We start from the raw sequence: 21,517 nt of genomic DNA on the forward strand, positions 1-21,517 counted from the left end.
GTTAAAAAAGGAATATTTACAGATACATATATATGGCCATAAGGATGACCAAGCCAGATTTTGCGTCCTATACCTAGAGTTGTCGCGTGCTTCGCAAAGCTATGAGCCTTAAAATTAAAGTTCCTAAGTTCATGAATGAAAAAGCAACTATGTAACAAGGATTTATGTTTGACGATATGCTTGATAATTGCACCATAGTCTCCTTGGGATCGTTGGTTGATATCTTTCACAACAACTGAGATGTTGAATGCAATATCCACGCTACTAAGGGCATCTCCAACCATAGAGCCCTCCAGGAGGCATTTTTATCGCCCCTTGGGGGGCTGCCGGCGAATTTTTTTGCCTGCGATCGAGAAAATATCCACTCGTTCCGGCCCCCCCACACCGTCTCTAGCACCATCGAGAACGCCCGCCACCGTCCGCCACGCACCACCAGCCCTCCGTCCTCGTGTCCTCCGTCCACCTCCCTCCTCCACGCGAGCCAGCTCCGCCACGGCCGTGCACGCTCTCCGCTCCGCGCCAGCCATGCGTGCTCCGCTCCAACTTCGCGCAAGCGCGAGCTCCGCTCCAACTTCGCGCGAGCGCGAGCTCCGCCATGGCCGCGCGAGCTCGAGCTCCGCGCCGGGCACGCGCACTCTCCGCACCGAGCCATGCGTGCTCGCTCAGGCCGCGCAAGCGCGAGCTCCGCGCCGGGCCTTGTTGCGTTCAGCTTCGGCCTTAACGGAGACGTCGTCCGCAACCCGGAGTAGGGCGGCTCCCAGGCGGACAGGCGCGGCCGAGCTCCGCCACGCACAGGAGGGCGCGGGTGCGGGCCGCCCTGGCCAAGCACAGGCGGGCGCGGGTGCGGGCCGCCCTGGCCACGCACAGGCGGGCGCAGGCGAGCTCCGCCCCGGCCACGCGCGGCGACTGCGAGCTCCGGCCATGGCTCCTCCCCGTGCAGCTCGGCGTGCAGAGGAGGCTGGTTCCGAGGCGGCGGCATGCGCCGGAGGCGAAGAGGGAGAGCCAGGCGACGAGCGGCGTGCCGAGGAGGACGAGCCCGACGGGCACCATCCAGAGCTGCTCCCGCGCCGGGTGGAACGCCACCGCCCACCACACCAGCACGCCGGCGCCCGCCAGCCCCACCGCCGCCACGCACGCCGCCACGGCGCAGCACGCCCACGACCAGGCCCATCCGACCTCCGCCCCCGTCGACTGCCGCCCTCCTGGTCCTCGGCCCGCCGTCTCCATGGTGTAGGCGCGCGCGCGCGCCCTCCAGCAGTCGCAGTGGCGCGGACTGGCGTGCGGAGGCGGGATGGCCGGCCGGCCACCCGGAGCAGGCAAAGGAGAGAGCTCGGCGGCGGCGCGGGAGAGCTCGGTGAGGAGAAACGAGAAGGTGGGGCGTTGCGAGGAGAAGGTGGGGCGCTGCGAGGATCGAGAGGGGAGCAGGGAGGCGTGGGGTAGGTGGAAAGAGAGGAGAGAGAGGGAAAAGGTGGCTGACTGTGGGCCAGATGCATGCCAAAAAGTAGTGCCGGCGCCCCCAGCTCGCCCCCAGCGCGTTGGGTTTCTCATGCCAGCGCTGGCCGTAACTTTCCTCAAATCCGGCGAAAAATGTGGTCTTGGGGTGCATGGCTGGGGCGATTTTTTACCACCGACGCAAAAAAAGTGGCCTGGGAGGGCGTCTTGGGGGGCTGCCTGGAGATGCCCTAAGATGTAGGTCTTCGTCCAAAGCCAGGCCCTCCTGGCAAGTTAGGCCATCAATGCATCGGTGCTGCTATATGAACTTACGACCAACGACCGCTCTCCTCCTGCTCGTCCGCGCCGCCCCCGCGCGGTGGCTGGACGGGCCTCTCTCCCCCGGCCTCCTTCCACTCCTCCCCTCGATCCCCTCCCCCTCCCCCGTTGTCGCCTGGGCGCGTCGCCGGGCAGAGCCCGACTGGTGTGGGCGTCGGCGGGCTCTTTTGCCCTCCTCGCCAGGTGGCGGTGGCGCGGGTTGCTGCTAGCCAGCAGGGGCGCCGGGTAAGGTGGTGGGACGGCTTCAGATCAGGTGGTGGCTGGATCTGGATCCTGGCGGCGGCAGGTGATGCGGGTTGTGGTGGATCTAGCCACCTCCTTCTCATGCTTGGTGTGCTTTCCTCTATATGAATCTGGGCCGCCTGGTCCTCGATGCGGATGGAGCTGGAGGTGGGATTCAGATTGGAAGAAATCTTCACACAACATGCATGCCACATCGCATAATATGCATGAGAAAAGGCCCACCCCCACTCGCAAAGCTTTTTTACCGGAGCCGGTACCTACCGGTCAGGAATCCATCGTCCATTGACTATGCCAAGATCCATGTGACTGTCACGCATTTTTTTTGAATGTTAGCAGGATCAGTGCTAAATTCATTGAATAGATAGAAGGTTGGTCCAGTTTATGAGGAAAACCGAACCCGAAAACCATACAAGTGATGCTAATCGGCTTACAACGCACAACCACACGCACAACAACAATGGCACGCCTTGCCTAACACATGCCAAGATGGCGAGAGGTCAGGACACAGAGCCTCAAGACCGCTTCACAACCGAAGCAAACAACTCGAAGCACAACCCAAACTCAAGGTAAGCACGTGTCAACGTACAGCCCACCCTTACGCCAAAAGGAAAGTTGCGAGTGGACAACAGGACCCGACTGGACCTGAGGAGAGCGTCGTCAAAGAGATGCCGCATCAGTGTACATTGCGCCCTAAGGGCCCACGCTCCAAATGGAGGCCAATCCTAGCACCAAGCACTGTTGTAGGACTCGAGCAACCTGAACAGCGCCTCCAAGGAGGTAACGACGCCATAGCGCCGTCACTGCCTGAACCAGTAAGCTGGATCTGAGGTTTCCCCCGTTGCACGGGAGGGGATGTGATAAGGGCCTAAACGACGCCTTCAAGAAGGTGACGGCGCCCGTAAGCGTCGCCGTCGTCCGCAACAACACGGGATTTCTCCCAGCCCAACACCATTCCCACATCCACACACAGGCCATTGAGAGCCAGTAGCGAGAGCACACCACCGACGAGAGGCCATTCCATGCCGCCGGCAGGGGGACGTTGGCCACCTCAAGCAACACCCAGGACAGACTGACATGCTGCCAATCCTACTTCCGCTTCCCCACATCGGACGGGAAGATGCAACGCCCATCGACGGCGCCATTCGTCACCCGCCGACCACCATTCCCTCGCGTCATCACCTACCACAGCACGTCGTGCCGGCCTAACAACCGGAGGATGCAATGACCACCAGACGGTGGCACCAATCCTCACCCCACCGACCACCACCACCTCGAACCCTCTGCTCCCTTGAAGCAGCAGCACAACCACCTGCGCCGAGCGTGCCCTGCCGAGCAGCGGCAAAGCTCGGTCGGCATCTTGGACGAGCAGGCCCGCTGAGCCCAGATCAGGCCCAGATGCGCCGCCTCATGCCCAGATCCAGGGCGCCGCCGCCGGTGTTCTTGGTGCCGCAGCCCCTCCGCCTAGCCCTGCTCTTCCATGCCGACGGCGCCCCACCGCTCCTAGGATCCCGCCGCTAGGCGCAGCTCCGCTCCGCGCGACCGGCGACTGAGACGAGCGTCCCTGCCCCGCCGGCCCGCCCTCAGCCCTCCGTCTTTGACAGGCAGGGTGCCGCCACCGCCGCCGAGGTCGGCGGCGGCAGCGGCCGGAGATCTCTAGCACTGGGGTGCTTTTTGGCTGGGGTTTGGGGAGCCTTCGGAGCCGCCCGAGCGGGGGCGACCCGGGAGGGAGATGGGGATGGTAGCGCCACACATTAATTTTCAGTTTCTGCTATACAACATCTATACCTGGCCAAATACAGTGAATGGACCCCACTGAAACTATTGTTTAATCAGATGCATGCATGCTCTTCCCTCTCTCACGTACAACAGTACACATGCATGACAGCAAAAGTACTGGTGCAGTCTCTCTCCTCTCTTACACAAAAAATTCACCTTTTTATTTATCTTTGTTATTTTGAATCATTTATTTATATCTTTTAAATAAAAATTCAATTTTGAAACTTCTTATATATTTGAACTCCTGGCGCGGAGATCTTTAAAACAAGGTCAATATTGAATATATTTTGTCAGCTTTGAGTTTTGTTATTTCAATCATACACTATTAGGGAAAAACCTAGTAGTAGCGTGAGTTTCATGCCTATTAGTAGCGCGTGGAACCGCACTACTAGTAAGGCGCTACAACTATTACTTAGTAGTAGCGCGTGTGGCACACGCTACTGCTAAGACATATAGCCGCATCGCGTGTTATCCTGGCGCTATTGCTAATCTAACTAGTAGTAGCGTGTTTCCTGTTCATCGCTACTAGTATTTTTTTATTTTTAGTGTATTTATACGCCGTTATATAAATTTTGGTATAATACCAATTATGAGGTTGTTATATCAGTATGTCCATAACAGTGTGTCAAATAAAGGTGGATTAGGTTTAAGTGGAGGCAACATGTGGTGCATGTCAAAAGTATACTACTAATCCAAACTTGATCTAGTTTGGACTAGTAGTACTTTCGATGTGCACCACATGTTGCCTCCACATGAATCTAATCCGCCAACACAAGCTATTTAATCATCATCATAGTCATTACCACCAACAGTAGCTATTTAATCATCATAGTCATAGTGTAGAACACATCATCATCTTCAAACTTATTCTAGCTAGCTAATCACCACCAACACTAGCTGCGGTAGCTATATCTAATCTCCACCAACACTAGGTAATAATAATAATCATAGTCATTACCACCAACACTAGCTATTTGATCATCATAACTCATTTCTAGCTAGCTAATCACTCCTGCTGCTCTCTCTCAGGTAAAATAGCATAAAACATGTGTAGCACTCCCGCTTCATCAAGTTGGAGCATGAAGATGAACCTGTCTCCTAATCGTGGGCTTCGCTTCTGATTGCTTCCCCCTAGTACTTCTCTGCGATCGTTCACAATTTTGCTCCAGTCTTTCACTATTAAGCATTCCTTGCTATTAGAAATCTGGAATGCACTAAAGTGCATTGTAGGATGTCTTGGCCTTAAGCTAACAATTCTCATGCGGCCTTTAGTCTCGATCCAATGAGGCACAACATTCATCGGGAGTCCATATTGAAGAACATCGTATAGTAACATACTTGGCAATGAAGTTTAGCTTAAAAATAGTGTATGCAAAAGATGCACTGATGTCAAATAGTAAAAATCTTAGAATCTTTCCTAAATAGATGTGACCGTAGTTCAGTAGGAACACTATTGGTCGCACGTTTTGAGTACTAAGATTTTTAAGTCCAGAAAAACAATTTGTCTTGACAGTATGAAGATCCTCAAGCCATGAAACATAATGACTTATCTCCTCGCAATTTAGTTCAGCCCTGGGACAATAGTAGGTCCTGTCTAGCAAGCGCTGGACATGTTTGCTTGAACGGAAATAAGCTGTTAATAGAAAATTAGTTGTCAACTATTTTTGAATAAACAATATCGAAGACATAAATATGGTTGAGAAACTCACATAATGGTATAACTGGAGGCGTCTGCACATCGACCTAGATGTCGATATTACCTTCAATATCATCTTCCGGACGAATATCAAAGGTGATAACCATATCAGGCTCAAATGCATAAGTCTTGCATAGTGTGTAACACCCCGGATGTAACTTTCCCTATTTGTACTCCAACTCTTGCCGTTTCCGGTGTTAAGTTATTTTATTTCCTCGGGTTCGGGTCTTTGTCTCCGTGTGTTGTTGTCTTTGTCATGCATCTCATATCATATCATCATGTGCATTGCATTTGCATACGTGTTCGTCTCGTGCATTCGAGCATTTTTCCCGTTGTCCGTTTTGCATTCCGGCGCTTCGTTCTCCTCCGGTGGTCATTTCTAGCTTTCTTTCATGTGTGGGGATTAAAAATTTCCGGATTGGACCGAGACTTGTCAAGCGGCCTTGGTTTACTACCGGTAGACCGCCTGTCAAGTTTCGTATCATTTGGACTTCGTTTGATACTCCAACGGTTAACCGAGGGACCGAAAAGGCCTCGTGTGTGTTGCAGCCCAACACCCCTCCAATTTGGCCCAAAACCCACCAAACTCTGCTCCATGTCCTAGAGCGTTCGATCACGATCGCATGGCCGAAAACCGCACCTCATTTGGACTCTCCTAGCTCCCTCTATGCCTATATATACACCCCCATTCCAAATTCCGGATCCCCCTCCCCGAAACCCTAGATCCACTCTCACCGCACCCGCCGGACAAATTTTGCACCGACGGACATTGTCCGGACGCCCCGCCGCCGCCATGTGTCCGCCTCCCACTGGTCCGGCCACATCTCCCCGCCGCCGGCCCGCAAGCCCGCCGCAAGCCCGCCGCGGGCCCTCCCCGGCCCGAAGCCGCCTCGCCGCCTGCTCCGCCCCGCGCCGCCGCCTGCTCCACCCCGCGCCCCGCCGCCCGCCGCCACCGCGCCGGCCGCCGCGCGCCACTGCGGGCCCCCGCCGCCGCCACACGCCACCGCGCGCCCCCGCCGCCGCACGCCTTGGCGCCGCCCTCGCCGCCCCGGGGAGCCACCGGCCGCCCGCGGCCACCTTGCCGCCCGGCGACTCCAGCCCGGCCAGATCCGGCCGCCGGCCACCGGACCCGGCCGCCGGCCACCGGACCCGGCCGCCGGCCACCGCCTCCTCCCGCCGGCCGCTGTTCTTCTTCTTCCCCGATGAACAGCTACAGTGCAGCGCCGCCTCGGGATCCGTGCCCGGATCTCAGATCTGAAATCCTAACCCTAGGTCGTTTTTTTCACCAAGTCCTAGAATTCTTGATCCATATGCTCATGTTCGCGGCTCCATAACTTTGCATCCATAGCTCCGATTCATGCATATAGCATATCAGAATGTTCATCTTAGAGAGTACATCATTTCATTCCATTGCATCATTTTCATTTGAGCTCATCTTGATGCCCGAAATGCTGTCAGAAGAGGGCTACTTGAGTTAATTGTCAGATCTGTTACTTCATTTAGCACTTTTGTCTTTTTTGCCATGATTATTGTGTGCATGCTATGCCCGTGAGTTCTTCATATGTTTTGTTAAGGGTTTTGCCATCTATCCAGAGGTACAACCCATGCATTTTTAGGGTGTGTGGTGACTTGTGCAAGCTTGCAAAGTGAGGCACCCGGTAATTCTGTTTTCAGGGACTTAGTAATTTCACTAAGTCCTGGGATTGTTTAGTTCACGATGCCATATGTTTGTGTTGTTTCCTAGTGATCCGTGCCTCTTTTGAGGATGATCAATAAGGGAGTTTTGTTAATCTTGTAGTGATCTATCCATCCATGTCTTTTTTTGCAATTATGGAGCACCCTAGCTTGAGTCAATCGAGCTCTACTTTTGCTTCGTTGTGAATCTGGGCAGATCGTCAACTTGTTTGCGATTTTGCCGATGTTATTGTAGTTGATCCGTGCATGCTATGCCTTTGTTCTTGCCATGTATAGCTTGCATTTTGTGCCTTCTTAAGGGATGTATGCTTGTATAGCCATGACTTGCACCGTGGTGAGTGCATCGAGCTCGTAAACATGCCTTCATGAGTTATATTTCAGCATGTCCCAGTTTTCACTGTCTAAAAACTGATTATGTTTTTGCTATGTTCGTGTGCTTGTTAGTATATATTTTGTGATCCCTTTTGGCTCAAGGTCACTAAGGGACTTTTGTTAAGCTTGTTGAGTAGCTCCATGCCATCTCTTTCTTTACCATGTTCAGGTCCTGTGGCATGTTGTTTTGTTGCTCCGAAGAGGGCTATATGATCTGAAATTCCAGACAAGTGTTAATTTCACAAAGTCTGAGATCTGTTTTACCATTTGCGTTTTTGCCATGCTTGTTTGAACCTCCTAATGGATGAATTGGCCGTAGCTCAGTGCTAGACTTTTGTTAAGCATCTTGTGTGCATCCCTGCCATGTATTTTGTTGTCTTGTTTGGGTGCTGTAGCATGTTCATCTCTTTGCATTTAGACACCTACTTGCTGTAAACCGCAGACCAGTGTCATTTTTGAATCGCTTGTCATTTCCAAACCGTAACTCCGATTCCGGCGTTCTTTATATCGTTTTCAAGAGATTTCATCCCATCCTTCCAGTGGCACCCTTGGAATTCCAAGTTGAGGCCAGGTTCATGCATTTCCTATCATATCTTGCATTTTGCATCCCGCATCGCATCCCGCATAGCATATCGTCCTTGCATTGTGTTGTTTGAGTTTGCACGTGGTTGATTGTATCCTTGTTGCTTGTTTGTCTTGTTTGGGTAGAGCCGGGAGACGAGTTCGCTAATGAGGAGCCCGTTGAGTTTGCTTTCGAGGATCCAGTCAACTCTGACAACTGTGCAGGCAAGATGATCATACCCTCGAAATCACTACTATCTTTGCTATGCTAGTCTGCTCGCTCTTTTGCTATGCCATTGCTACGATGCCTACCACTTGCTTGCAAGCCTCCCAAATTTCCATGTCAAACCTCTAACCCACCATTGTCCTAGCAAACCGTTGATTGGCTATGTTACCGCTTTGCTCAGCCCCTCTTATAGCGTTGCTAGTTGCAGGTGAAGATTGGAGGCCGTTCCTTGTTGGAACATCATTTATTTACTTGTTGGGCTATCATTATATTGCCATGTTATCTTAATGCATCTATATACTTGGTAAAGGGTGGAAGGCTCGGCCTCTCGCCTAGTGTTTTGTTCCACTCTTGCCGCCCTAGTTTCCGTCATATCGGTGTTATGTTCCCGGATATTTGCGTTCCTTACACGGTTGGGTTATAATGGGAACCCCTTGATAGTTCGCCTTGATTAAAGCTTTTCCAGCAATGCCCAACCTTGGTTTTACCATTTTCCACCTAGCCTTTTTTTTTCTTTCCCTTGGGTTCTGCAGACTCAAGGGTCATCTTATTTTAACCCCCCCGGGCCAGTGCTCCTCTGAGTGTTGGTCCACCTGTCAGCTACCGGTGGCCACCAGGGGCAACTCTGGGCTGGCCTACCCGTACCTAGGACAATCTGAGTGTGCCCTGAGAAAGAGATATGTGCAGCTCCTATCGGGATTTGTCGGCACATTCGGGCGGTGTTGCTGGTCTTGTTTTAACCTGTCGAAGTGTCTTGAATTACCGAGATACCGAGTCTGATCGGAACGTCTTGGGAGGAGGTCTATTCCTTCGTTGACCGTGAGAGCTTGTCATGGGCTAAGTTGGGACTCCCCTGCAGGGATTGAACTTTCGAAAGCCGTGCCCGCGGTTATGGGCAGATGGGAATTTGTTAATGTCCGGTTGTAGATAACTTGAACCTTAATTAATTAAAATGAATCAACTGAGTGTGTTACCGTGATGGCCTCTTCTCGGCGGAGTCCGGGAAGTGGACACGGTGTTGGAGTAATGTTTGCGCAGGTTGTACTCTAGTTTCTCGCTCGTGCTTTGCCTCCTCTTCTCTCTCTCCTTTGCGAATAAGGTAGCCACCATACTTGCTAGTCGCTTGCTGCAGCTCCACTTACATGTTTACCTTGCCAAACCTATAAGCTTAAATAGTCTTGATCGCGAGGGTGCGAGATTGCTGAGTCCCTGTGGCTCACAGATTACTATTACACCAGATGCAGGGCCTGATGATTCCGCTCCGGGAGACGCGTGTGAGCTCAAGTGGGAGTTCGACGAAGATTCTCAACGATACTATGTTTCCTTTCCCGACGATCAGTAGTGGTGCCCAGTTGGGGGTGAACGGGACCGTTGTCGCATGTTGGGTTCTCTTTTATTTTGGCGCCATAGCCGGGCCATGAGTGTTTGGATGATGTAATGTTATTTATGTACTTGATTGACGTGGCGAGTGTAAGCCAACTATGTTATCTCCCCTTTTATTATCATATTACATGGGATGTTGTGAAGATTGCCTAACTTGCGACATATGCCTTCAATGCGATTATGTCTCTAAGTCGTGCCTCGACACGTGGGAGCTATAGTCGCATCGAGGGTGTTACAAGTTGGTAATCAGAGCCTTCCCCGACCTTAGGAGCCCCATTGCTTGATCGTTTTTAGCGGCCGAGTTGTGTCTAGAAAAAAATGTTTTGAGTCATTTAGGAATTATATATCGGAGAGATTAGGAATTCTTTTTACTTCCCAGTCTCCTCATCGCTCTGGTAAGGCATCCTGACGTAGAGTTTTGACTCTTCTCTTCTCAAATTTCACTAAATTTTTTTTAGGATCACGCGGGTATCTTGGAATCGTTCCGATGGTTTTATGATGAGAACACTGTCTTGGTGCCTCCTGTCAGGGGTTTAGTGGAAGTGTCCCGGGGAGTTGAGCTCTGAGGTGTTGTCATCATAATTTTATCGTTGCAGTTCTGGAATACCTGAGTCTAGTACGCCGACATCGAAAATCTCTTTTATGCAGTTCGTTGGTGAGATAACCTCGACGCCACCCAGTACTGGGGTGGGAGTTCGGGAGTATCGCCATGACTTGTATAACGGATGCTTTTCGAAGGTTGAGGTAGATGGTTTCCGAAGGTTTCTTGGTTATGTGTTGAAGGATGGATACAGTTGGATGTAGGATTTGCTAGTTTGGGTGAGATATTATGCTTCCCCTGTATCCCCAACACCTGATTGCATAACCGAAAAGATTCGGAAGTTTCATAGGTGTGAATTCTAGTAGCTCTAGTTCTTCTTCCACGGATATTGGTTTGAGATTGGGATTTCTTACTGATTATTCGTTCTTGATCCGTACCTTGTTGATTTATTTCTCTACCTTAATTCTGCGTGGCTTCTCAATTTATGGATATGCGACCATTTTAAGAGGAATGCATTCGTTCATTTTGTTCGGATGTGAAGACTATATGTTGCAATTTTCATTCCGTTGGATTCATCTTCAATATTTATCTGTCAATGTGCTAATGGTGGGCAACCTCTTCAGGATGGCTCCTCCAACGCGCACGACTCCGAATCCTGATCCGCCACCACCTCCACCTCCTCCAGAGGCTTGGAAAGCTGTGATGGCCGCAACCAATGCAAACACTCAGCTAATCATGCAAATTCTTCAAGAGCGCAATCAAGGCAGTCATGGGAATCAAGGCAGCAATCAGAGTCACTTTGCTACACTCAACCAGTTCCTTGCTAACGGGCCAAAGACTTTCAGCAATTGTGTTGAGGCAACCGATGCTGACGATTGGCTTGTGGATCTGTATAAGCATTTCGAGTGCAGTAACGTCAGGCCTGAGGACTTTGTTAAGTTCGCTTCCTTCCAACTCAAAGATCAAGCTGCAGAATGGTTCCAGCAGTACAAGGATTCCAGAGGTGGACGTGTTATCACTTGGGATGATTTCCGTCGAGATTTCCGGGCTCATCATATTCCGCAGAGCGTGGTTGAAAGCAAGCGTGAGGAATTCCGCAATCTGAAACAAGGCTCTTTGTCTGTCTATGACTACAACAAGTTGTTTTAGAAGCTCGCCCGCTTTGCCAAGCAGGACGTCCCTGATGAGAAGAGCATGATATATCAGTTCAGGGGTGGTCTCAGAGAAGAAATTCAGCTCGCTCTTGTTCTCTTCGAGCCCTTGAGATACGATGAGTTCGACAACATGGCACTGAAGCAAGAGGCTGCTCAGTTGAGGTGTGATGCTTCCAAGAAGCGAGTCAGAGATGTCACTCCTTCTTCCTCTACTCAAGTGGCCAAGCAGCAGAAGTTTTGGCTTCCTCCTCCTCCGTTCCGTTAGCCGTATCAGCAGAAGAGCAAAGGTGGCAGTGGTTCTTCCCACCCACCCAACCCTGGCTTTCAGAACAAGACTTCGTCTCAAGCTCCAAGATCGAGTGCTCCATATCACCGTCTGCTTTCAGAGGTCACGTGCAACAAGTGCCAACAGAAGGGTCACTATGCCAACAAGTGTCTCAACCAGAGGCGTCTTCCTCCTCCTCCTCCTGTGAGATCGGCAAGTACAGCTGTGGTCAAGCATAACCCCAAGCATGCCAAGGTCAATTTGATGAATGCAGCTCAGGCAGAGGACTCGTCAGATGTGATCATGGGTAACCTTCCTGTTAATGATATTCCTGCAAAAGTTCTTTTTGACACTAGTGCATCGCATTGCTTCATCTCGAGACCGTTTACAAATAGGCATGAATTGGTTTCGCAAGTTTTGCCTAGTCCTTTAGCAGTTGTCTCTCCCGGTAAGCGCATGCAGGCTAACTCCATCGTTCCGGATGTTTCTATCACTTTGGGGGACTACAAGTTCTTGGCTTCTCCTACGGTTCTCGGTGACTCGGATATTGATCTTATTCTTGGAATGGATTGGCTTTCTAAGCACAAGGCTCAGCTTGATTGTGCGGCCAGGCAGATTCAATTGACTCATTCGTCTGAGGATGTAATTGTCTTTGCCGCTCGTGATGATACCATTCGTCTATTTTCTCTCAATGAGAAGGGTGAATTGGATGCCATCTCTCAAATTCCAGTCGTTTGCGAATATCAAGGCGTCTTTCCAGAAGAGCTCCCAGGAATGCCTCTGCACCGGCCAGTTGAATTCGTTATTGATCTTGAGCCTGGCACGGAACCTGTGTGCAAACGTCCTTACAAGCTCGGACCTGAAGAGTTGAAGGAGCTGAAGAAGCAACTCGATGAGCAAGAGAGAATGGGTCTCATCCGGCCTAGTTCTTCTCCGTGGGGTTGTGGTGTTCTTTTTGTGAAGAAGAAGGATGGAACGGACCGACTTTGTGTTGATTACCGTCCAGTGAACAAGAAGACCATCAAGAACAAATACCCACTTCCCAACATCAATGAGCTGGTCGAACAACTCAAAGGTGCTCAATTATTCTCCAAGCTTGATCTCCGTATGGGTTATCACCAGATTCACATTCGTGAAGAAGATATTCCCAAGACAGCATTCAGAACAAGCTTTGGTTCATATGAATACACTGTCATGTCTTTTGGCCTCGCCAACGCTCCTCCGACGTTCTCTCGCATGATGAACTTCATCTTCAATGCCTACACCAATGACTTCGTTTTGGTCTATCTCGACGACATTCTGGTTTTCTCCAAGAACAAGGAAGATCATGCCAAGCATTTGCGTTTGGTTCTCGATAAGCTCAGAGAACATCAGTTCTACGCCAAGTTCTCCAAGTGTGAATTTTGGCTTGATGAGGTTCTTTATCTTGGTCATATCATCTCTACCAAGGGCATTGCCATGAATCCCGAGAAGGTGTCCGCAATTGTGAATTGGGAACCTCCTCAGAACGTGAAGCAACTCCGCAGTTTTCTCGGTCTCGCAAGCTATTGCCGAAGATTCATTGAAAACTTTTCTAAGATTGCGAAGCCTCTCTCTAATCTTCTCCAGAAGCACGTCAAGTACGTTTGGTCTCCGGAGTGTGATATTGCTTTCAACACTTTGAAAGAGAAATTGATCACTGCTCCAGTTCTTACTCCGCCTGATGAATCTAAACCGTACGAGGTCTTTTGTGATGCCTCTCTCCAAGGTCTTGGCGCAGTATTGATGCAAGAGAAGAAAGTTGTTGCTTATACATCTCGCCAGTTGAAGCCTAATGAGAAGAACTACCCACTCATGATCTCGAGTTGGCGGCAGTTGTGCATGCTCTTTTGACTTGGAGACATCTTCTATTGGGAAGAAAAGTGGACATTTTCACTGATCACAAGAGTCTCAAGTACATCTTCACTCAGCCTAATCTCAACCTCAGGCAAACTCGATGGGTCAAAATGATTCAAGAGTATAATCCGAGTATCGAGTACACTCCAGGCAAGGCTAATGTGATTGCTGACGTTTTGAGCAGGAAAGCTTACTGCAACAGTCTGATTCTTAAGCCTTATCAACCCGAGCTTTGTGAAGCTTTCCGCAAACTTAATCTGCAAGTTGTTCCTCAAGGTTTCCTCGCCAACCTTCAAGTCTCTTACCTTAGAAGACCAGATTCGCCAACCCCAGCTTCTTGATGCTATGGTGAAAAAGGTGAAGATTGGGATTGCCAAGAGTCAGTCCAAGTACAAGTGCTACCGCCTTGATGACAAGGACACTCTCTTCTTCGAGGATCGTATTGTTGTGCCCAAAGGTGAACTTCGTAAAGTGATCATGAACGAGGCTCACAATTCTCTCCTCTCCATCCACCCTGGGAGCACGAAGATGTATCAGGACCTTAAGCAAGCTTATTGGTGGACTCGAATGAAGCGCGAGATCGCTCAATTCGTGAATGAATGTGATGTCTGCAGAAGAGTGAAGGCAGAACACCAAAGGCCAGCAGGTCTCCTCCAACCTCTTGCCATTCCAGAATGGAAGTTTGACCACATTGAAATGGACTTCGTGACTGGGTTTCCAAAGTCCAAGCATGGCAATGATGCTATATTCGTTCTCATCGACAAACTCACCAAAGTGGCTCATTTTCTGCCTATCAAAGAGTCGATCACTGCAGCTCAATTGGCGGAACTCTATACCTCTCGCATTGTCTCTCTGCACGGTGTTCCTCAAGTGATCTCTTCAGACCGTGGCAGCATCTTTACCTCGAAGTTTTGGGATTCTTTTCAGAAGGCCATGGGCACCAACATCCGCTTCAGCACAGCTTTCCATCCTCAAACAAGCGGTTAAGTCGAGCGTGTCAACCAGATTCTTGAAGATATGCTCAGGGCTTGTGTGATCTCCTTCGGCATGAAGTGGGAGGATTGTCTTCCTTATGCTGAATTCTCATACAACAACAGTTTTCAAGCAAGTTCGGGCAAGGCCCCTTTTGAAATTCTGTATGGCAGGAAGTGCCGTACCCCTCTCAACTGGTCTGAAACCGGTGAACGTCAGCTTTTGGGTAATGACTTAATCACAGAAGCAGAAGAAATGTGCAAAGTCATTCGTGATAACCTCAAAGAAGCTCAATCCCGTCAGAAGAGCTACTATGATAGTAAGCACCGTGATTTGGCTTTTGAGATCAGAGATCATGTTTACCTCCGCGTCTCTCCTATGAAAGGTACTCGTCGCTTCGGTATCAAAGGGAAGCTTGCCCCCAGATACGTGGGACCTTTCAAGATTGTCAGCAAGAGAGGCGACCTCGCCTATCAACTCGAGCTTCCTTCAAACTTTGCAAATGTTCATGACGTGTTCCATGTCTCTCAGCTTCGAAAGTGCTTCAAGACTCCTGACCGCACCGTCAACTTCGAGGACATTGAGCTCCAAGAAGATCTCTCTTATCGTGAGCACCCAGTTGCTATTCTTGAAGAGACTGAACGCAAGACTCGCAACAAGTCAATCAAATTTCTCAAAGTCAAGTGGTCACACCATTCCGACTGTGAAGCTACCTGGGAACGCGAGGATCACCTCCGTTCTGAGTACCCGGAGTTCTTTCAGTCCTAGATCTCAGGACGAGATCCTTTCGTAGTGGTGGAGTGTTGTAACACCCCGGATGTAACTTTCCCTATTTGTACTCCAACTCTTGCCGTTTCCGGCGTTAAGTTATTTTATTTCCTCGGGTTCGGGTCTTTGTCTCTGTGTGTTGTTGTCTTTGTCATGCATCTCATATCATGTCATCATGTGCATTGCATTTGCATACGTGTTCGTCTCGTGCATTCGAGCATTTTCCCCGTTGTCCGTTTTGCATTCCGGCGCTTCGTTCTCCTCCGATGGTCATTTCTAGATTTCTTTCGTGTGTGGGGATTAAAAATTTCCGGATTGGACCGAGACTTGTCAAGCAGCCTTGGTTTACTACCGGTAGACCGCCTGTCAAGTTTCGTATCATTTGGACTTCGTTTGATACTCCAACGGTTAACCGAGGGACCGAAAAGGCCTCGTGTGTGTTGCAGCCCAACACCCCTCCAATTTGGCCCAAAACCCACCAAACTCTGCTCCATGTCCTAGAGCGTTCGATCACGATCGCGTGGCCGAAAACCGCACCTCATTTGGACTCTCCTAGCTCCCTCTATGCCTATATATACACCCCCATTCCAAATTCCGGATCCCCCTCCCCGAAACCCTAGATCCACTCTCACCGCGCCCGCCGGACAAATTTTGCACCGACGGACATTGTCCGGACGGCCCGCCGCCGCCACGTGTCCGCCTCCCACTGGTCCGGCCGCATCTCCCCGCCGCCGGCCCGCAAGCCCGCCGCGGGCCCTCCCCGGCCCGAAGCCGCCTCGCCGCCTGCTCCGCCCCGCGCCGCCGCCTGCTCCGCCCCGCGCCCCGCCGCCCGCCGCCACCGCGCCCGCCGCCGCACGCCACCGCGGGCCCCCGCCCCCGCTGCCGCACGCCTTGGCGCCGCCCGAGCCGCCCCGGGGAGCCACCGGCCGCCCGCGGCCACCTCGCCGCCCGGCGACTCCAGCCCGGCCAGATCCGGCCGCCGGCCACCGGACCCGGCCGCCGGCCACCGCCTCCTCCCGCCGGCCGCTGTTCTTCTTCTTCCCCGATGAACAGCTACAGTGCAGCGCCGCCTCGGGATCCGTGCCCGGATCTCAGATCTGAAATCCTAACCCTAGGTCGTTTTTTTCACCAAGTCCCAGAATTCTTGATCCATATGCTCATGTTCGCGGCTCCATAACTTTGCATCCATAGCTCCGATTCATGCATATAGCATATCAAAATGTTCATCTTAGAGAGTACATCATTTCATTCCATTGCATCATTTTCATTTGAGCTCATCTTGATGCCCGAAATGCTGTCAGAAGAGGGCTACTTGAGTTAATTGTCAGATCTGTTACTTCATTTAGCACTTTTGTCTTTTTTGCCATGATTAATGTGTGCATGCTATGCCCGTGAGTTCTTCATATGTTTTGTTAAGGGTTTTGCCATCTATCCAGAGGTGCAACCCATGCATTTTCAGGGTGTGTGTGGTGACTTGTGCAAGCTTGCAAAGTGAGGCACCCGGTAATTCTGTTTTCAGGGACTTAGTAATTTCACTAAGTCCTGGGATTGTTTAGTTCACGATGCCATATGTTTGTGTTGTTTCCTAGTGATCCGTGCCTCTTTTGAGGATGATCAATAAGGGAGTTTTGTTAATCTTGTAGTGATCTATCCATCAATGTCTTTTTTTGCAATTATGGAGCACCCTAGCTTGAGTCAATCGAGCTCTACTTTTGCTTCGTTGTGAATCTGGGCAGATCGTCAACTTGTTTGCGATTTTGCCGATGTTATTGTAGTTGATCCGTGCATGCTATGCCTTTGTTCTTGCCATGTATAGCTTGCATTTTGTGCCTTCTTAAGGGATGTATGCTTGTATAGCCATGACTTGCACCGTGGTGAGTGCATCGAGCTCGTAAACATGCCTTCATGAGTTATATTTCAGCATGTCCCAGTTTTCACTGTCTAAAAACTGATTATGTTTTTGCTATGTTCGTGTGCTTGTTAGTATATATTTTGTGATCCCTTTTGGCTCAAGGTCACTAAGGGACTTTTGTTAAGCTTGTTGAGTAGCTCCATGCCATCTCTTTCTTTACCATGTTCAGGTCCTGTGGCATGTTGTTTTGTTGCTCCGAAGAGGGCTATATGATCTGAAATTCCAGACAAGTGTTAATTTCACAAAGTCTGAGATCTGTTTTACCATTTGCGTTTTTGCCATGCTTGTTTGAACCTCCTAATGGATGAATTGGCCGTAGCTCAGTGCTAGACTTTTGTTAAGCATCTTGTGTGCATCCCTGCCATGTATTTTGTTGTCTTGTTTGGGTGCTGTAGCATGTTCATCTCTTTGCATTTAGACACCTACTTGCTGTAAACCGCAGACCAGTGTCATTTTTGAATCGCTTGTCATTTCCAAACCGTAACTCCGATTCCGGCGTTCTTTATATCGTTTTCAAGAGATTTCATCCCATCCTTCCAGTGGCACCCTTGGAATTCCAAGTTGAGGCCAGGTTCATGCATTTCCTATCATATCTTGCATTTTGCATCCCGCATCGCATCCCGCATAGCATATCGTCCTTGCATTGTGTTGTTTGAGTTTGCACGTGGTTGATTGTATCCTTGTTGCTTGTTTGTCTTGTTTGGGTAGAGCCGGGAGACGAGTTCGCTAATGAGGAGCCCGTTGAGTTTGCTTTCGAGGATCCAGTCAACTCTGACAACTGTGCAGGCAAGATGATCATACCCTCGAAATCACTACTATCTTTGCTATGCTAGTCTGCTCGCTCTTTTGCTATGCCATTGCTACGATGCCTACCACTAGCTTGCAAGCCTCCCAAATTTCCATGTCAAACCTCTAACCCACCATTGTCCTAGCAAACCGTTGATTGGCTATGTTACCGCTTTGCTCAGCCCCTCTTATAGCGTTGCTAGTTGCAGGTGAAGATTGGAGGCCGTTCCTTGTTGGAACATCATTTATTTACTTGTTGGGCTATCATTATATTGCCATGTTATCTTAATGCATCTATATACTTGGTAAAGGGTGGAAGGCTCGGCCTCTCGCCTAGTGTTTTGTTCCACTCTTGCCGCCCTAGTTTCCGTCATATCGGTGTTATGTTCCCGGATATTTGCGTTCCTTACACGGTTGGGTTATAATGGGAACCCCTTGATAGTTCGCCTTGATTAAAGCTTTTCCAGCAATGCCCAACCTTGGTTTTACCATTTTCCACCTAGCCTTTTTTTTTCTTTCCCTTGGGTTCTGCAGACTCAAGGGTCATCTTATTTTAACCCCCCCGGGCCAGTGCTCCTCTGAGTGTTGGTCCACCTGTCAGCTACCGGTGGCCACCAGGGGCAACTCTGGGCTGGCCTACCCGTACCTAGGACAATCTGAGTGTGCCCTGAGAAAGAGATATGTGCAGCTCCTATCGGGATTTGTCGGCACATTCGGGCGGTGTTGCTGGTCTTGTTTTAACCTGTCGAAGTGTCTTGAATTACCGAGATACCGAGTCTGATCGGAACGTCTTGGGAGGAGGTCTATTCCTTCGTTGACCGTGAGAGCTTGTCATGGGCTAAGTTGGGACTCCCCTGCAGGGATTGAACTTTCGAAAGCCGTGCCCGCGGTTATGGGCAGATGGGAATTTGTTAATGTCCGGTTGTAGATAACTTGAACCTTAATTAATTAAAATGAATCAACTGAGTGTGTTACCGTGATGGCCTCTTCTCGGCGGAGTCCGGGAAGTGGACACGGTGTTGGAGTAATGTTTGCGCAGGTTGTACTCTAGTTTCTCGCTCGTGCTTTGCCTCCTCTTCTCTCTCTCCTTTGCGAATAAGGTAGCCACCATACTTGCTAGTCGCTTGCTGCAGCTCCACTTACATGTTTACCTTGCCAAACCTATAAGCTTAAATAGTCTTGATCGCGAGGGTGCGAGATTGCTGAGTCCCTGTGGCTCACAGATTACTATTACACCAGATGCAGGGCCTGATGATTCCGCTCCGGGAGACGCGTGTGAGTTGTAGTGGGAGTTCGACGAAGATTCTCAGCGATACTATGTTTCCTTTCCCGATGATCAGTAGTGGTGCCCAGTTGGGGGTGAACGGGACCGTTGTCGCATGTTGGGTTCTCTTTTGTTTTGGCGCCGTAGCCGGGCCATGAGTGTTTGAATGATGCAATGTTATTTATGTACTTGATTGACGTGGCGAGTGTAAGCCAACTATGTTATCTCCCCTTTTATTATCATATTACATGGGATGTTGTGAAGATTGCCTAACTTGCGACATATGCCTTCAATGCGATTATGTCTCTAAGTCGTGCCTCGACACGTGGGAGCTATAGTCTCATCGAGGGTGTTACATAGTGCTTGCCAAGTTTTGCATTCAAAATAGGTGTACGTGTCTGTGTTGTATAATTTTGCATGGAAAGTATAACCATGCTCGGTCTTCAAGTAAACTCTCTTTACCTCCATAGTAGTTTTCATAGGACTGAAACCTATCTTATCCAAGACAAAAACTCTTGCATGGTAGGGGACACGCTAGTACAATAGTAAAAAATTTAAATTATAAGTTGAAGAAAATGAAGCAGTAAAGCATGGCACATCTCATATGCTCCATGACGTTCAAAACGTCCTTAAAGTCCTGGTTCTAAGACGTAAAGCATGGCACACTAAACTATCGAGTATTCATCAGCTTTGCTTTGCTAGACGTTCTTAACGTCGTCAGCATCATCTGCAACAGGTTTGTCACCCAGCGGTGCTTCCAGGACGTAATTCTTCTGTGCAGCAATGAGGATAATCCTCAAGTTACGGACCCAGTCCGTGTAGTTGCTACCATAATCTTTCAACTTAGCTTTCTCTAGGAACGCGTTAAAATTCAACGGAACAACAGCACGGGCCATCTATCTACAACAACATAGACATGACAACGCGGTTGATGTAGTCGTACGTCTTCACGATCCGACCGATCCTAGTACCGAAAGTACGGCACCTCCGCGATCTGCACACGTTCGGCTCGGTGACGTCCCACGAACTCTCGATCCAGCTGAGTGTCGAGGGAGAGCTTCGTCAGCACGATGGCGTGATGACGGTGATGATGAAGCTACCGTCGCAGGGCTTCGCCTAAGCACTACGATGATATGACCGAGGTGGATTATGGTGGGGGCACCGCACACGGCTAAGGGATCAGTGATCAACTTGTGTGTCCTAGGGTGACCCCTTGCCCCCGTATGTAAAGGAGCAAGGGGGAGGCCGGCCGGCCCTTGTGGCGCGTGTGGAGAGGAGGAGTCCTCCTCCTAGTAGGAGTAGGACTCCCTTTTCCTAGTCCTACTAGGAGCGGGAAAGGAAGGAGGAGAAGGGAGAAGGGAGAAGGGAAGGGGGGCGCCCCCCCTTCCCTAGTCCAATTCGGACCAGAGGGGGAGGGGGCGCGCGGCCTGCCCTAGCCGACCCTCTCTCTGTCCACTAAGGCCCATGTGGACCATTAGTTCCCCGGGGGGTTCCGGTAACCCTCCGGCACTCCGGTTTTCTCCGAAATCACCCGGAACACTTCCGATGTCCGAATATAGCCGTCCAATATATGAATCTTTATGTCTCGACCATTTTGAGACTCCTCTTCATGTCCGGGATCATATCCGGGTCTCCGTACTACCTTCGGTACATCAAAACACATAAACTCATAATACCGATCATCACCGAACGTTTACCATGCGGACCCTACGGGTTCGAGAACTATCTAGACATGACCGAGACACGTCTCCGGTCAATAACCAATAGCGGAACCTGGATGTTCATATTGGCTCCCACATATTCTACGAAGATCTTTATCGGTCAAACCGCATAATGATATACGTTGTTCCCTTTGTCATCGGTATGTTATTTGCCCGAGATTCGATCGTCGGTATCTCAATACCTAGTTCAATCTCGTTACTGGCAATTCTCTTTACTCGTTCCATAATGCATCATCCCCTAACTAACTCATTAGTCACATTGCTTGCAAGGCTTATGGTGATGTGCATTACCGAGAGGGCCCGGAGATACCTCTCCGATACTCGGAGTGACAAATCCTAATCTTGATCTATGCCAACTCAACAAACACCATTGGAGACACCTGTAGAGCATCTTTATAGTCACCCAGTTACGTTGTGACGTCTGATAGCACACTAAGTGTTCCTCCGGTATTCGGGAGTTGCATGATCTCATAGTCATAGGAACATGTATAAGTTATGGAGAAAGCAATATCAACAAACTAAACGATCATCGTGCTA

The sequence above is a fragment of the Triticum urartu genome, chromosome 7A, assembly GCF_056163025.1.
Source record: "Triticum urartu cultivar PI428250 chromosome 7A, HENAU_Tu73, whole genome shotgun sequence".
Taxonomy (NCBI): domain Eukaryota; kingdom Viridiplantae; phylum Streptophyta; class Magnoliopsida; order Poales; family Poaceae; genus Triticum; species Triticum urartu.